Here is a 10,535-nt window from a genome sequence, read left to right as displayed (position 1 = left end):
GGTGGGGCGGCAGCCAGGGAGGAACAGCCAAAATGCCCCCTCGGCTTATGCGCGGGTCACCAATTTTTCCCAGTTCTCTGTGGGAAAATCGGTCCCTCGGCTTATACTCGGGTCGACTTATACTCGAGTATATACGGTAGCTTCTTTCTTGTTAATTTAATATATAAAAAACTGACTCTCGAGGCAAACATAACTGGTTAAATTTAAAAGAAAAAAAGAGCATTTCCTTAATTAATAGTTCTCAAAATAATAAGTATAAATAAGTTAATGTTTAAATAAGCAAACTTGTTTCTAATTTAAAAAAGTATATTCACAGTATGGAACTATATTGCTTAAAAGTTAACTTCTGATCTCTATTTTCAATGAACACTTAAAATATACAAAAAAGCTTTATTATATCAAGTGCATCAATTCTTAACAATAATCAATCATTAATGAAAAATTACCATAACACATTTCCTCTGGTAGTATTCAAACGTTGATCTTTCCAAAGCAAGCAAACTATACTTTTGCAAATAACATGGGAGATTAAAACAAGAATGTTGCTTTTTTAAGAGCCGTAACACAATAGTAATTTGTATGGTCATCACACCCAATAATTCAATGCATGCTCGTGTTCATAACTTTAGAAAAAGATGAGCAATAGTTTTAAAGTTTTACAGCAACAGGAAGCATGGAGATAAAGAAAAGTAAAAAAAATATTTGAAAAGAATATGATACCTTTGTTAATCTTCATAAAGTTCTTGTTCTGATTTTACCTCCCAAAAAGCAAGAGCCACTAAAATCAATTAAATATATTTCTGAAGAATTGCACTATAAGCCTGTATTAAAAAGAGTCACTCTTCTGTCAATATTTAAGCATGGATATAAGACATGATCCCAAGGTTGTGATCCCAATCTTCATTTTTACCATAGCTTGCAAACACTTCTGTTAAAAAGCTTCATATATAAACAGAACTTGTATTGAGAGATAATCTAGCTGAAATTCACAACAAAAGCAGCAGTGCTTTTTACCCGCTTTGGGTGACCTGAGCAGGGGACTCAGCTCTAACATTTCCAGTTCAAAGCTTTTGAAAGATGATAATGACATCATGCATAACTTTGCTAGATGTTTAATCAGCTAAGCTGCTTGCTTTCTGTGCCTTAATGTGCTTTTGAATAAGCAGCTAAGGTAGAATGTGTCTGTTGATAACGCCAAGCTTTGAATCTAGGCTGGTTCATACATGCCCTACAGGAAATTATTCTTTGCTGATTTTAAACTATTGCAGGCTGTTTCTAGAGCTACTAAAGGTATTGAAAGGCATGTGCAAACGTATTTCACACTGCACACACAGCACTCCTTCAAGAAATTTTGGCAGCCACCTTTTAGATCATGGTATTGTCCCCAAATACACCTTACATCACAAACTGTGTCTAAATATAATTGCAATATTGTCCTTTTGGCCCTTGACTATAGTTGTGGGGGTGGGTAAAATGTTCATACCCTATTCAACTCAGATTGTTTCCCTAGAACTCTAGGCAGTAGTGGGATTCATCCAGTTTGCACCACTTCGGCAGAACTGGTAATTTTTTGTGGCCCAGGCCCAGAATGGACTTCTGGAAGCAGCATCCACACAGAGAACCAGTTGTTCACATATTTGAATCCCACCACTGATGCTAGGGTGAAATAGGTTGGCAGATGGAAACCTTGTTGGCTGCACATTTAAGCATTTACAAATCAGTGACATTTGTGGTAACTTTGCAAACCAAGCAAAATTTTGATCATGAAAATTTTAATGAGCTACTAAACGTGACACACACAGAGCCAGTTTGCATAGTGGTTAAAGCATTGGGTTATACAATAACACTTCTTTCAATTGCAGGTTTTGAAAACATCTTACTTTAGTAAGTTTTGGGAGAAAGTACTGGATTATATAAATATAACAATGCAACCAAAGCTACATTTTTCAGATGATAATATTGTCTTCCAACATTGAATGATAAATGTATGGCCCCTTTCATTCATGGGGTTGAAGATCTGATTGCACTTGCTGTCAATGTGTGTAATGCCTATACCAGTGATGGCGAACCTTTTAGAGACCAAGTGCCCAAAAACTAGCCCCGCCACTGCTCCACCCCCCTGCCACGCCCCCGCTCTGCCCCCCATCCCCTATTTCGCCTGCCCACAGGACCACTCACCACCTCCAGGGCCCACCGCAGATCGCCCAGGCAGTCCAGCAGTGCTATGGCAGCCACACCCTCTGTCCGCGCCCTGCAGCATCAACTGCATGATGGGGTGTGAGGGCAGAGTCTTGTCTACGCTGCCTGGCTGCCGTGTCCTTGGCTGCACTGCTCCGTGTGGGCCATGCTCAGGGGCAACTCTCCTTCAGGGGGGCTGCTGGAGAGGAGGGGGTTGCAGGGGGAGGCAACGGCACGTGTGCCCACAGAGAGGGCTCTGAGTGCCGCCTCTGGCACCCGTGCCATAGGTTCACCACCACTGGCCTATATTGTAGGTGTAGATTTTCTATGGACAAGTTTAATGAAATATGGGACTCATTTATACAAAATACGCTCTTATTATTATTATTAGACACATACATACTTGAATAATAATTGCATTAGATAACCATGTAGAATTGGTATGTGTGTAAATTGTATATGGAATTACTAAAATGATATATTAGTTTATCTTTTTCTTTCCTTGGTTGTACTTTTTACACTTTTTAAAAGTATTTTCTACATGATTTTTTTCTTTTTTTGACAATGCATATACTTTTTTTTAGGGTTTGCCTTTTTGTTTTCCATTTTTGATCATTATCCTAAAAGCAAAAAAAGAGAATACATTTAAAAAGACAGTAGTGGGAGTGGAGACTGTGAATCCTAGACCTGCCTTGAGCATGAAGTCAGGTGGGTGGTCTTGTCCCAGTCACTCTTTCTTAGCCATAGGAAGAAGGTAATGACAAACCACTTTTGAAAACCTTGCCAAGAAAACTTCAGGGACTCATCCAGACAGTTGCCAGGAATCAACACTGACTTGCAAGCAACCCCCCTCCAGTGTCACAAACAGCGTGAAACACTAATCAGGTGTAGGAATTATTTTATCTGTATAGCAATACCTGTGCTCCTTTTCCAATGGATATGTATCAGAGTTTGGGTAGTTTACAGCATTTCAGGTTATTTAAATTCAAAAGAAAATATATATTCCCATAGATGAAGTTGAAAGTAAGATGAGATACACACTTGATCTTATAAATGTACTAGTCTCACCTATACCTCATGTCTAAATTCATGAGAATTAATCACACACAGCCAATGGTTTCCCATATCTGTCAAAACTATGGTTTCTTTTAACCATGTTTTGTGGAACAAGCTACATTGGTCTGCCTCATACACATACACCATGCTTTACAACCTATGGTGACTGAATTCACATATCACAGGCCAAGCCAAAACCAAATCAGATTATAACCTGGCATGATTGTGAATCCAGGCATGATGAATAACAATAATTTCCTAGGGACCAATCCATGGTTCTAAACAGTGGCAATACAGTGCCAAAGTGTAGAAGATTCTTTTTTAAAAGGACAGATAATTTTATATTTTCTCCTCTTGGTCAGTAGAAAATTAATGGTCTATAAAAGGCTGAGCTTTACCTTTCAAGTTACTATTTAAGGTACATTTACATCACACATCAAGATTTATGGAAAAATAACAAAAGAAATTTTGTCTGCTTGAATTTTGCTTGCTACTTTAGGGAAGCATATCATATGTCTACTCAAATTAGAAACAGAAGCACTTCTAGTTACTAGAAAACCTTGAAAACAAATAGGCCATGTAAAATTCAAGTGGGACTTTTTAAGGAAGTTCAGCTTGCATAAATAGAGCACATTCATTACTCTTTTGAAAGAAATATTACTTCAGGAAAAAAAATCATTATCAATTAAGTCATTTAAGGCTCTAAGGCTGCACTTCTACTGTACTAACAAAGAGATTATCCAAAATGTATCTTTCAATTGTGCCTCAGAATGTTTTATTTAGTGAAATTTGCTAAACAGTAACTAAATTCAGAAATAGCAAAGTTGCTTTCAAAACTGTTATAATGTTTCATATACAAATCTTAGATAATCTTGTATAAGTAAATATGCAGTGTTAAAAATCACGGAGATCTTATTTACAAGTCTTCAAGGCTTATGCAGTAGAATTTAAATAACACAGTGGGATAGTCTCTCTGTAAATAACACATAACGAAAGTCATGCTGTGAAGTTAATCTAGGACTTTGCGGGTGGCAAATGCCCGTTTTACAAAAACCCACATTTTCTAAAAGTACATCATTTTTACAATATATCTGTAGAACGTAGATGCAGTGTACTTTTTGTTTTAGAAGAACTTCAGGTTCCAATTGTTGTATAGCCAAATATCTGTGAGTGATGGATTTTTTGACTCTTCATACCGTGAGCCAAGCTATTCATATTAAAAACCTTAAAGCTCTTCCTTAGCTAAACTTGGCCAGACTTTTGGACTGTTCCTCTTGCTGGTCTTTAAGATATTTCTGCATATTTTAGCTAATTACAGCAAATGTCTAGTTCTGTAAAATACATATTTAAGGTCCAGATGGGAGTATAAACATTGACATCTACCTTCCATCAAGGCTTTCAACAATTGAGGCTTTCTGTGTATTGCTTTTTAAAAAGATAAATGTACAATAGATTCCCAGCTTTAATTACATCTATGGTACTCTCCTTATAGTAGAAGAGTACTAATGAATTGGGGCAGATTTTAGCCAGTTTCAACCACAGGCCACTTTTATCCCAAGCATAGTCACATTGCGTAGTCACATCACATAAGACGAGATTGGACAACCATTTGTCTGAAATGGTATAGGGTTTTCAGCCTGAGCAGGCGGTTGGACTAGAAGACTTCCAAGGTCCCTTCCAACTCTGTTATTCTAATCTATTCTGTTAAAGACAAATAAAACAGGCTATCGAACTTAGACACTGCCTAACAGGTCTACAGCCCATCAATTAATAGACCAATAATGTACAGTGCACTGACTGCAGAGTCAATAATCAAATGTTTGAAGAAACATAAAGCTAAGTATGAAATTTCATATAGATGTTGAAGAAGCAAGAATGGTTTGCAAAGGTAGGAAGAGAAGAAAAATAGGGATACACAGTTTTCAGAAAAAGTCTGGGATAAGTGCATTGTACCTTTTGGTGTTTTTTTTTAAGGAAGTGAATTCTTTCAAAGGCTGCCAACATATAGTAAACATGTCCATGCTAGATTCAAAACACTTTTCCCATACTGCATGCTCTACGGAGAACCATAGGGAATAGTGTTAGTGTAAATAAATTCTATCCAAATGTCCTTTTTTTATTTTCTGTCTTTAGTTTTCTACTTTGTGCATTCTGAATAACTTTGCTTTTCCTAGAAGGAAATAGCATGGCAACTAGTTTATGTCTAATGAACATGGAAACAATTATGCTGTTTTTATACCATGATTTTTACATCACAGTGAAAGTGTTCACCCACATCAGGGGTGTCAAACTGGCAACCATTGGGCCGGATGCATCATGTGCAGGCCACGCCCACTCAGGTTTTGCAAAGGCAAAAACCATCACGATACACCACGATACATCACGTAACACGATTGGGTTTGACACCTGTGACCATCATGGACAAGATTACTAAGCATTAGTTTTATACTCTCTGTTACATAGTCTGATGAAGATGATGAATAGGTCATCTTTTTCCTGAATTTATTTCTGGGGGAGGGGAGTAAATAAGCCTTTTCATACAGATAAATCCATCAAAGGCATCCTTCTTCCACTTTTCTGGGAAGTAGGGCGGGGGGGGGAGGAGAAGGATATTTTGTTTTATTTTTAAAAACAAATTTATGTCACTGCCTGTCTACCAAAAGGAACTCTAGGCAGTGATTAAAAATAAAAGCACAAAACAATTAACAACTCCTCATTCCCAAAACAAAAAAGACACCATAGATAAAACTCACATCCATAAATCAGCCACATAAATATAAAAGAGATAGTAAGAAAACATTGAATGTTAAAAAGAGAACAGCTTCCTGCAACATTTAATGAGACAAGGTGTTTGCATATTAGCAGACTCCTCTGCAAGATGTTCTAGCACTAACCTGGAAGAATTTCATTTCTATAAAAATTTTTTTTAAAAAAAATGTTTTTCAAATGTTGTCTAAAGGAAGAGGCGAATCTATCTTACTTTGCTCCAAGAGACATTATTACTTTATTTAAAGCAAATGGAAATAGCCATTTTATCTGCTGGCTGTACATTAGAAGGTTTTTGCTTCTATCTTTAAATTCATGCCTTCTAGCTATACTGGGAAAACACAGGAGATGGACAATCTTTCATTTAATTGCAGGCTCCTAAAATAGAGAAGGTATTCTGTAATTATCAAGATCCCAAACTAGGAAATGTAAGTTGAAAGCCTGCTGACAGGCTTTTAGTGCTCTAGATAAATTAGTTAATGTTAGCAAAGAGCTTTTGAAGATTACATTTTACATGCTAAATACCATTATTATTATCATATAAAATTCAAAAGGTTGTCCTGAAGGAAAATCTACTCGTATTAGTTGTCTCAAAGTGCTTCTGTAAGAAGTTGTAGTTTGCTTCAGGTTAGAACTGGCCACTTTATATTCTCTTTTTTTTCCTCCTGTAAAATATAACACATTTTATATAATTCAATATAAATTTTTGATTTAAATTTAATAAATAAAACATGAACACTGAACAAGTAGAACAGGACTTCAGTAACTATACTGAACAAACACATAATACCCAGAATAATAAAAAAATATTTTGTATTAATGCTTAAATTAAAAAAAAATTATAAAGTATGATATAAAAGTTTTTACTTCAAGCTTTGCTCGTGAACATTATAGCCAGTGTTTACATTGCCATTTTTATAACTTTTGTTTTTTCATCTGCTTAAGTGTTAATATTCTCATTGTAAATTGCCTTGTCTGGGTGTGCTCTAGAGAAAATAGTAAAATAAATGAAATAAATAAAGAATTGGTGTTTATCTGCTCACCCCTTTCTCCAACTGCTGTTTTTAGAAATCAAATTCCAGTGTTCCACTGTATTGCCCTACTGACTGTTTTGACACTGATTGTTATGGAATGTGGCCTTTGGACTGCTGTGATCTGGTTTGATCCAATCCTTACATGAAATCCAGTATAACTGCCAAGTTGGGCACTTGATCCTTCTTCACTTTCTTCCTTTTCCTTGCTTTTAGAGGAAAAGAGAGAAGAGGGGAGGAAAAACAGAAGACTTCACTTCATTTTTGTTTTTAAATAAAAAGATAGTTATAGAAATGAACTAAGTCTTATACTAGTGGTCCAATCTGAATAACCTTTTTGCCTAGGTCAGTGTCAATTTTGTATACCTTAAAACAATCCCAGATTGTGCTATTTAATTCAGTGCCAGTTTTCAGCAATACAGTTTTCTGTCTACAGGGGTTTTTTTTTGTCTGTAAAGCTATAGAACAAGTTAAACATTCATATTCTGCACTTTGAATATTATTCAATCCCCTCATACCAAAGCAAAAAAAATGGCTGAAAAAAATGCCCTGCCCTGCTACATCACTAAAATTTTGTAACTGAATGCTGAAAGTACATTAGCAACAACGCTGATGATTATTATGATACTCAAAATTATTTTTGGGTTGTTTTATGGCAGTAAATTGCATTGCCTTCTTCCCCAATGTTACAGACTAGGCATTTTTTTCCTGATGGTTTTCCATTCAAATACTAAGACCAGCCCTGCTTAATTTCCTAGGTCAGAGTAGGTTGGCCAGATGCTGAAGCACTCTTAATCCATTTTTGTTCTTACTAAACTAAATGTTTTGAGTCTTGAAATAAGAGAAGACGGATTCACTGGCCAGTCTTCATGTATGTGATAATTTTTTCCTGACCATCATCTGTAATCATTGGCTGCAGAATTAACTGTGCTAGGAGGCAATCACCTGATACTTCCCACTGATTTTTGTATGTGTCTGTGCTTGTGTTTTTCTTAATGTGGAGCACTCTTTTGTATACATAAAACTAACTTCAGAGTAAGCTCAGCTCTGGTCTAATCAGTTCAATTACAATTATCCTTCTTGGACAAGATACATCTGCCAGTGTATAGATTTTGCCATTAGTTGACACAATTGATTAGAATAGCCATACTATGTTGATATAATTTCCCTGTTTTGGTAGGATTTGGGAGAAATAATATTCCAATCCAGTGAGCATCACATTGAAAGAAGATGGCACTGAATGTTGAAGTTCAGGAAGTAAATATATTTGCCATGGTTTTAAGCCACTTTTTTCTTAACTTGTTTTCTTCCAAAGTCTCAAGAGTTTTCCTATTTTCCTATTTTTTATTTTAAGTATCTTAGTTGAAATAGTAATGTGTTATATTCAAATCATTTGCAATGCCTATATCCTGACTATGAAAGCCAGTGAGGGCAAAATAGTCTGCATATATAAATATAATTAACAGTACACTTCAAATTACAAATCAAAGGAATCTTACATCTTAGTAGATAATGCACATTAAACTATTACGCTTCTAAAAGATACTTCAGTATTGACAAGATATTTGCTGTTGATGATGATGTTAAGAACTAAGCTGCACAATTTATGAGAAAAATAATAATTTGATTAAAGGATCTCAGAACCAGAGACTGAAAGGGGATAGGAAGCATATTCTTTGGTTTCCCAGCCCACTCACTTGGAAAAAAAGGGAATGATTTCTTGTTGGCTTCTTCTTCACTGGGTGACTGAGGGCTCATTCACACATCCTCATGGAAGTCTTTCCATCCTTGAAATTAGAAGAAAGTATGTCACTTTTAAAATTTCTGTCCCCACAGTAATCCTTTTACTGAGATGTTGTAGTCTGCTGGGAGGAATCAGGAGACCACCACCACTACCCTTTTATAAGTCTGTGTGAAGGGCCAGTCATATTCCACACCACCCCTTGACTTTGGTATTGGTCATTTTTGTCCCCCTCACTCTATCTCTCACTTCCTCCCTTGTGCAAAGAATTATCTGATTATACAAAGTGGTGATTTCAGGGAGACAAAACTAGTAACAAATTGAAAAAAAACAAAGCATTTGAATTCTCTTGCCTGGGTTAAAAAAATGAATTTATTAAAAAATAAAATAACAAAAGCAATGCAGGGCTTGTGATCCGGTCAGGCCATATGTTTTAGGAGTTATAACTGCATTGCTGAATTCTCTTGTGCCCATTTACCTACTACCTATAGGAAGAAAAAAGAAAACTCCCGGAAGAGTCACTTGCAAACCAGGAAAGGAAAAGGGGAAGGGAAGTTTTATAAAATACAGAATAACAGAGTTGGAAGGGACCCTGGAGGTCTTCTAGTCTACCACCCTGCTAAAGTCTGCCATCCAGCCTGAGGGGCTGGCTCATCATTTGGCAAGGTCCCTTCCAACTTTATTATTATTATTATTATTATTATTATTATTATTATTATTATTATTATTATTATTATTATTATTATTATTATTATTATTATTATTTCATCAATCATTTGAATAATAATATTAAAAATACTATTATTAAAAGTATTTTTCTTAATATAAGATACAAATAGATGCATGTGGTTTTCTTGACAAGCAAAAGGTGGCTTATCATTGCCTTTACCATTGTCATTAAAATGATCCCTAACCTCTAGCATTTTGCTATTTCACTGTTGTCCAGTGTAGGTGCCCACTTGCTTTAGCAGCTTAGCTGAGCTGCCTTCATGCCTTGGGTGATCCTGCTGGGAATATAAACTCTTGGCACCCACCACTGGCACTCTTCACTCATCCTCTTTGCTGCTTTAAAGAGAAAGCTAACAAATAGTGTAAGTAGAAATTATTAGAATGTCCTGGAAATTCGGTTATAAGAGGGTTATTGAGCTGGTGACAAATGACAATAAAGAAGGACAATGGCCAGGGTTTCTATTATACCATAATAATAATAATAATAATAATAATAATAATAATAATAATAATAATAATAATAATAATAATAATAATAATAATAATAATAGTAAAGTTGGAAGGGACCTTGAAGGTCATCTAGTTCAACCCCCTGGTCAGGCAGGAAACCCTATACCATTTCGGACAAATGGCTGTCCAGTCTCTTCTTAAAAACTTCCAGTGTTGGAGCAGGTTGTTCCACTGGTTAATTGTTCTCACTGTCAGGAAGTTTCTCCTTAGTTCTAGGTTGCTTCTCTCCTTGATTAGTTTCCACCCGTTGCTTCTTGTCCTGCCTCCAGGCGCTTTGGAAAATAGCTTGACTCCCTCTTCTTTATGGCAGCCCCTGAGATATTGGAACACTGCTATACCTTAGGGACAGTATCATGCTTCAAAAAGAATGTCTTTTATTCCCTTCCAAAGTAGCTGAGGGGAGCACATTCAAATGGGATAATTAAATTAAAGCTCTCCTAAATTTAGTAGTCAAAATTTGGTATAAATATGAAGCTGTTTTGGGAGCTCAAGTTTAATTGCTTATACGTATATCCTGTGGGAGG

Source organism: Protobothrops mucrosquamatus, unplaced genomic scaffold (assembly GCF_001527695.2).
Source record: "Protobothrops mucrosquamatus isolate PMUCROS unplaced genomic scaffold, P.Mucros_1.0 scaffold329, whole genome shotgun sequence".
NCBI lineage: Eukaryota > Metazoa > Chordata > Lepidosauria > Squamata > Viperidae > Protobothrops > Protobothrops mucrosquamatus.
This window is presented reverse-complemented; position numbering follows the sequence as displayed.